An 8,531-nucleotide genomic window follows, 5' to 3' on the forward strand; every position below is an offset into this window, starting at 1 on the left:
TAGGAACTGAATGGTGAATAATCTATTGTGCCATTTTGGAGTCACTTTAATTGAAAGTACGAATATAATATGTTTCTGAACACTTCAACATTATTGTGGATTTCACCATTATTACGGATAATCCTGAATTATTCCTGAATAATAATGAGTGAGAAAGTTAGAGAAACAAAGATCATACCCTTAAAACCAGCTAACCTCTCACCATTACCAATAACAGGGGAGGTTAGCATCTTTAGGGGGTATGATATTTATGCCTGTGTAACTTATTCATGATTCATTCATTATTATCCATAATCATGGTAGCATCCACATTAATGTAGAAGTGTTCAGAAACATATTCTATTCATATTTACAATGAAAGTGACTCCAAAATGACACAATACATGATTTACCATTCATTTCTGTTGGGCACAACATATAATCCTAAACACAACCAAAAGAACTGCAAATGCATCTAACAAGTTGGAGAAAATCGGAAACATTGCAAGCAAAACATCTTTGTGGCCCCCCTCTTTACAGTGGAGATAATTGTTTTACGTTTTAGAGTTAATTTTGTGCAAATCTAGACATTTTGCCATGGGGTGTAGAGCAAATGTTGCAGTTTGAAAGCAAGTTTGCTGCAAGTCTACACATTTTGTCATGGGGTGGAGAAAATATTTCGCAATTTCCTAACAGATTTTATACAATTCTACTCATTTTGTCATGGGGCAGAGAAAAGATTTTAACATTTTCTAACATATTTATTGTAATTCTCATTTTGCCATGGGGCGGAAAGGAAAATAAGCTGTTTTTACAGCTCCTTTTCTGTAATTCTACACATTTTGCCATACGGTGGGGAGAAATGTTGGCAGTTTTTAATATGATATCTGACTGAGACTGACTAACAAAATGACTGGGGGCCCCTCAGCCGGTAGTTCAACCATGATAACAAGTTTAGATTGCTGGCCGCTACACTAACTTACCAATGTAAATAATGTTAGCTGACATGGGCTAATTGACTGACTATCAGTGACTGACATGTATTCTGCTATTCTACCTAGCAACAATAAGAAAGGCCGCTAGTTACCCATCCCCGATGTAGTCATTGCATGCTAGGAATATGTGACAAAATACTAAACTTTTGACTGCTTTAATACTTAAGACACCTTCAAATGGGGGGATTAGATACAGTGCTTTAATTTCTAAACGGTAAAATAGATGCATATGAAAATACCCTAAAATAAAAGGTGACATTCTGTACTGGTACCTAATATTTAAACATTTGCTGGAGTATATGCCAAGAGCTAAATTAAAAAGTTTTAGCTTCACTGTCCAAATAATTACGTAAGGGAGCGTATGTGCACCCATGCGAATGTAAACACACAAATGCACACACAGCCAAAGTGCTGATTCCACTTGTGATGCATTATACAACTCCCCCTGCTCTGACAAATCTTGTTGTGCAAGTTATCGGCGCTCTAAGCAGTGTTTGCACAACAAGGGAGCAGATTAAACCAATGATGTGGCCACATTGGAGCGGGGCTGTGGGAACCTGTGATATTACGTAAACCAACGCCCAACAGAGATCTTCTGAGACATCTATAAGAGGCTTTGCTCTCAACAGTAGATTCCTTCATTGGTTTCCTTTACGTTTGTCATACGTGTGTTTGTGTTAGTTTCTCCCTTTACTTTGGTCTGCTATTATTATTATCTGTGTTATTACTTTTCTGTAGTTCCTCTCTCTGCATTGTTGGGAAAGACCCGTAAGTACACATTTCACTGTTAATCTACACTGGTCGTTTACGAAGCATGTGACAAATACAATTTGATTTGGATTTGAGGTACCATTATGGTCGGATACTTAAGCAGTACCAAGAGAGCACAAGGAAGGACAGTGGTCCCACCACTAACTCCCAACCCCCCACAATTAAGACCCTCCTTTACCTTGCACTCTCTAGCTCCATCCCATTCCAGCCCTTAGCCCCTTCTCCTTTATATGTTCAAAGATCTAAAAGGATTGGATAGGTCAGTGGTCTGCAACGTGTGGCTCTGGATCCGCATGAGGCTCTTTACTTGCCCCTTTGTGGTTCCAATGGCAATTCTATAATGAGTATTTTTAAGTAATCAACTACACAAGTATTTGAATTAACAAATCAAATGACCTATACTCACACTTAAACAACTGCATGAGAAGTATTTTACAACCATTTAAATTGGCCTTCCTTTCAACACAATTTTGTTTTCTGAGACTTTTTATGCGAAATGGACTAAAATGGAACTGGGCCTCTCTCCCTCTCTTGGCACCAACTGAGCTGCAACCATCCTCCATTAGTTATAAGCCTCCAAATTGGTACCGGCCTCCTTTCCTCACTGTTTAATTGCCTAGTTTGAATCTTATTTAGGTTGAAATATGTATAGGGTCTGTTTTTTCCTATTCTGAAGCCAACTAAGTCATCTTTTATGCCCTCTTACGCATGCTTCTCTATGGAAGCAGCTTTATGGGAGCAGCTTGCTCATTACAGCTAATGATTTTTAGGGGAGGGGGGGGTTGCATTGAAGTTTCAGTATTGGCCAGGGAAGATACATTGTAAATTGAGCCAAACACACTAATAGACACACAGCATTCCTATCCAAGTCTGGTAGATATCTGTCAGAAAGAACTCTTATCTGAAATTCCTTTGGGGAGACATTATCTACACTGAACAAAAATAACATGAAAGCAACAATTTCAAAGATTTTACACAACACAGAGTTACAGTTCATATAAAGGAAATCAGTCAATTGAAAAAATAAATTATCAAATTGTACTGGTCACATACTCATGGTTAGCAGATGTTATTGCGAGTGTAGCCGAAATGCTTGTGCTTCTAGTTCCGACAGTGCAGCAATATCTTACATGTAATCTAACAATTCCACAAAAACTACCTAATACACACAAATTTAAGTAAAATTAGCCCCTAATCTATGGATTTCACATGACTGGGAATAGAGATATGCAACTGGTGGTTACAGATACCTGTGGGGTAGGGATGTGGATCAGAAAACCAGTCTGTATCTGGTGTGATCACCATTTGCCTCATGCAGCGCAACATCTCCTTCACATAAAGTTGATCAACTTGTGGAATGTTGTCCCACTCCTCTTCAGTGGCTGTGCGAAGTTGCTGGATATTGGCAGGAACTGGAACACGCTGTCGTACACGTCTATCCAGAGCATCACAAACATGCTCAATGGGTGACATGTCTGGTGGGTTTACAGACATTTTAAGCATCCAGGAATTGTGTACAGATTATTGCAACACGGGGCCATGCATTATCATGCTGAAAAATTAGGTGATGGCAGCAGATGAATGGCACGACAATGGGCCTCAGGATCTCATCACGGTATCTCTGTGCATTCAAATTGCCATCGATAAAATGCAATTATGTTTGTTGTTTGTAGCTTATGCCTGCCCATACCATAACCCCACCGCCACCATGGGGCACTCTGTTCACAAGGTTGACATCAGCAAACCGCTCGCCAACAGGACGCCATACACGCTTGTCTGCTATCTGCCCGGTACAGTTGAAACCGGGATTCCTCCTTGAAGAGCACACTTCTCCAGCGTGCCAGTGGTCATTGAAGGTGAGCATTTTCCCACTGAAGTCGGTTCTAATGCCGAACTGCAGTCAGGTCAAGACCCTGTTGAAGATGACGAGCACACAGATGAGCTTCCCTGAGCCGTTTTCTGAAAGTTTTTTGTCTGGGTGGCTGGTCACAGACAATCTAGCAGGTGAAGAATCCGGATGTGGAGGTCCTGGGCTGGCGTGGTTACACGTGGTCGGTCTGCAGTTGAGGCCGGTTGGACGTTTACCTAAATTACTTAGAGTATGTGGACAACTACAAATACCTAGGTGTCTGGTTAGACTGTAAACTCTCCTTCCAGACTCCCATCAAACATCTCCTATCCAAAGTTAAATCTAGAATTGGCTTCCTATTTCACAACAAAGCATCCTTCACTCATGCTGCCAAATATACCCTCGTAAAACTGACCACCCTACCGATCCTCAACTTCGACGATGTCATTTACAAAATAGCCTCCAATACCCTACTCAATAAATTGGATGCAGTCTATCACAGCGCCATCCGTTTTGCCACCAAAGCCCCATATACTACCCACCACTGCGACCTGTACACTCTCGTTGGCTGGCCCTCGCTTCATACTCATCGCCAAACCCACTGGCTCCAGGTCATCTACAAGACCCTGCTAGGTAAAGTCCCCCCTTAACTCAGCTCGCTGGTCACCATAGCAGCACCCACCTGTAGCACGCGCTCCAGCAGGTATATCTCTCTGGTCACCCCCAAAACAATTCTTCCTTTGGCCGCCTCTCCTTCCAGTTCTCTGATGTCAATGACTGGAATGAACTACAAAAATCTCTGAAACTGGAAACACTTATCTCCTTCATTAGCTTTAATAAGCACCAGCTGTCAGAGCAACTCACAGATTACTGCACCTGTACATAGCCCATCTATAATTTAGCCCAAACAACTACCTCTTCCCCTACTGTATTTATTTATTTTGCTCCTTTGCACCCCATTATTTCTATCTCTACTTTGCACATTCTTCCACTGCAAATCTACCATTCCAGTGTTTTACTTGCTATATTGTATTTACTTCGCCACCATGGCCTTCTTCTGCCTTTACCTCCCTTATCTCACCTCATTTGCTCACATTGTATATAGACTTATTTTCTACTGTATTATTGACTGCATGTTTGTTTTCCTCCATGTGTAACTCTGTGTTGTTGTATGTGTCGAACTGCTTTGCTTTATCTTGGCCAGGTCGCAATAGTAAATGAGAACTTGTTCTCAACTTGCCTACCTGGTTAAATAAAGGTGAAATAAAATAAAATAAATTCACCCTTGCAAAGATAATCCATCCACCTGACAGGTGTGGCATATCAAGAAGCTGATTAAACAGCATGATCATAGGTACACAGGTGTACCTTGTGCTGTGGACAATAAAAGGCCACTAAAATGTGCACTTTTGTCATACAACACAATGCCACGGATGTCTTAAGTATTGAGGGAGCATGTAATTGGCATGCTGACTGCAGGAATGTCCACCAGAGCTGTTGCCAGAAAATGTCATGTTCATTTCTCTACCATAAGTTGCCTCCGATGTCATTTTAGGTCATTTTTATTTATTTCTCCTTTATTTAACCAGGTAGGCCAGTTGAGAACAAGTTCTCATTTACAACTGCGACCTGGCCAATATAAAGCATAGCAGTGCGACAAAAACAACAACACAGAGTTACACATAAACAAACGTACAGTCAATAACACAATAGAAAAGAAACATAGAACAATCTATGTACAGTGTGTGCAAATGTAGAATAGTATGGAGGTAGGCAATAAATAGGCCATAGAGGCAAAATAATTCAAATTTGGCATTAATACTGGAGTGATAGATGTGCAGATGATGATGTACAAGTAGAGATACTGGGGTGCAAAATAGCAAGAGGGTAAGTAATAATATGGGGATGAGGTAGTTGGGTGTGCTATTTACAGATTGGCTGTGTACAGGTACAGTGATCTGTTAGCTGCTCTGACAGCTGATGCTTAAAGTTAGAGAGGGAGATATAAGACTCCAGCTTCAGAGATTTTTGTAATTCGTTCCAGTCATTGGCAGCAGAGAACTGGAAGGAAAGGCAGCCAAAGGAAGTGTTGGCTTTGGGGATGACCAGTGCAATATACCTGCTGGAGCGCGTGCTACGGGTTTGTGTTGCTATGGTGACCAGTGAGCTGAGATAAGGCGGGGCTTTACCTAGCAAAGACTTATAGATGACCTGGAGCCAGTGAGTTTGGTGACGGATATGTAGTGAGGGCCAGCCAACGAGAGCATACAGGTCGCAGTGGTGGGTAGTATACGGGGCTTTGGTGACAAAAACGGATGGCACTGTGATAGAATACATCCAGTTTGCTGAGTAGAGTGTTGGGCGCTATTTTGTAGATGACATCGCCGAAGTCAAGGATCGGTAGGATAGTCAGTTTTACGAGGGTATGTTTGGTGGCATGAGTGAAGGAGTCTTTGTTGCGAAATAGGAAGCCGATTCTAGATTTAATTTTGGATTGGAGATGCTTAATGTGAGTCTGGAAGGAGAGTTTACAGTCTAACCAGACACCTAGGTATTTGTAGATGTCCACATATTCTGGGTCAGAACCGTCAAGAGTAGTGATGCTAGTCGGGGGGGAGGGTGCGGGCAGCAATCGGTTGAAGAGCATACACTTGGTTTTACTAGCATTTAAAACTAGTTGGAGGCCACGGAAGGAGTGTTGTATGATGTTGAAGCTCGTTTGGAGGTTCGTTAGCACAGTGTCCAAAGAAGGGCCAGATGTATACAGAATGGTGTTGTCTGCGTAGAGGTGGATCAGAGAATCACCAGCAGCAAGAGCGGCATCATTGACAAATACAGAGAAAAGAGTCAGCCCGAGAATTGAACCCTGTGGCACCCCCATAGAGACTGCCAGAGGTCTCTGCCAAATTCTCTGCCACCTGCCAAATGCTAACTAACAGGGATGTAAACAAATTTGTGCACAACATTTGAGAGAAATATGCTTTTTATGCGTATGCCGAATTGGTAAACCAATGCCTATTCTTCCCCTCTCAAAAAAAAAGCAAATGTTGAAGAGGACAAACTCTTCTTAAACTTGGTAGTTACAGTGCATTCAGAAAATATTCATATTATATTCACATTTTTTTCTCACCCATCTACACACAATACCCCATAATGACAAAGTGAAAACATGTTTTTAGAAATGTTAGCAAATGTATTGAAAATTAAATAAGAAACGATAGGGTATTGTGTGTAGATGGGTGAGAAAAAAAATATTTTTAAAATTGTTGACTTCAGGCTGTAACGCAACAAAATGTGGAATGAGTCAAGGGGTATGAATACCTTCTGAAGGGGATGTAGAACCATGCCAAAATGGAGTCTGAGCTCTAGAAGTTTAGGTAGTCATGAGCAGCTTTCGGTCTTAGTTGGAACTACATATACCACACATGGAATTGAATTGAATACATTTTTTTAATCCTCTTTTTAATCATGAGATTGATCTACTAATTAACTGTCTTTCCAGGGTTTGGTGAGCACTCTTTCCATGAATACAGGTTACCATGGTTTATCTGCACAAATGACTCCATATCCCCAGTCCTGTCACTTTTAAAACAAGCTGTTAACCAAAAAAGTGTAATGGATTTTCAGTCCCATATACAGTAGTGTGCCTGTGCTTATGGTACATTATATAGACAGGTGTGTTTCTTTCTAAATCATGCCCAAACAATTGAATTGGCCACAGGTGGACTCCAATCAAATTGTTGTGACATCACAAGGATGCACCTGAGCACAGTTTGGAGTGTCACCCAGCGTCATAACACATTATGACATGGTCATAACCATGTCATAAAATGTCATAACAGCTGACATAACATGTCATAACCTGTTATAATATAGCCATAACACTGTCATAATATATATTTAGACCTGTTGTGACAATTGCATTATTTTATGACTGCGATGTCGATGACAGCCTATGGCTAAATGCTCAAGACAGGCTTGATGCAAACTATTGCCTGCTAAACTTTTGTTTCTTTCATTCATTTCATGTGTTTCATTTGATTACAGTACACCCATGTTGTAATTATAACTGAACAAGACATGTATTCTTTGCATTAAAAGGTTGTGAAAAATGCCTTCAAGGATCACACCTTTGATCACACATGGGATATAAATGATGGAAATGGGATTTTCAGTCAATTTTGATGGATAGTGCAAGTGTATTGCCTAATGTCAAAGCAGTGTAATGTACTACAATGTACAGAACTGTAGCATATTCCATTCAAAGGGCCATTTAGAAAAATGTATCTTGCTTTTTTTTTTTTTACTATTGGATGAACTGGTTGTTAAAACAACTCAAATGAGAAGATATCATTATGTAGTGTTTTTGTGATTAAATCAATGTTCTCATGATATTTCACAGTAAATGTATTTTTTGGATCAATGATTGTGTGGTGACATATGACTCCAAAATGAATGTACAACAAAAGATTTTGAATATAAGACTGGCTGCGTTACTAGTGTTACTATATAGTTTGGAGTTTTGTACTAAGAGTTTTGAAAATTCACCACAAGTAGCACCAAAGCCATGGGGGAGGGGGGTGCTTGTGGCATACCACATTGAGCTCTTCATTGGGTAGGCCCAGCCATTCTGTACCCCTCTATCGGATGTCACACTGGGTGACTCAGAGCTTTTCTCTCAGGATTTTAGTAATCCTGACAGGCCCCTGCAACAACGAGAGGTATTTTCTCAATTAAAAGAATGCCAAGCGAAACGTCTCTGTGTTACCAACCCACTTGGCATGTGTTACTAAGATAGTGGCTGCCATGGTCAGCTCAAAAGACGGCTATAATCGAATTAGCTTAATTACTTCATTACAAATGATGTGCCAGACCAGTCGTATATGGTCGCCTTCAAGAACATTGTGCTAAACAGAGCGTTGGAAGTTGAGCGCATT

The sequence above is a fragment of the Oncorhynchus tshawytscha genome, linkage group LG10, assembly GCF_018296145.1.
Source record: "Oncorhynchus tshawytscha isolate Ot180627B linkage group LG10, Otsh_v2.0, whole genome shotgun sequence".
Taxonomy (NCBI): Eukaryota; Metazoa; Chordata; class Actinopteri; order Salmoniformes; family Salmonidae; genus Oncorhynchus; species Oncorhynchus tshawytscha.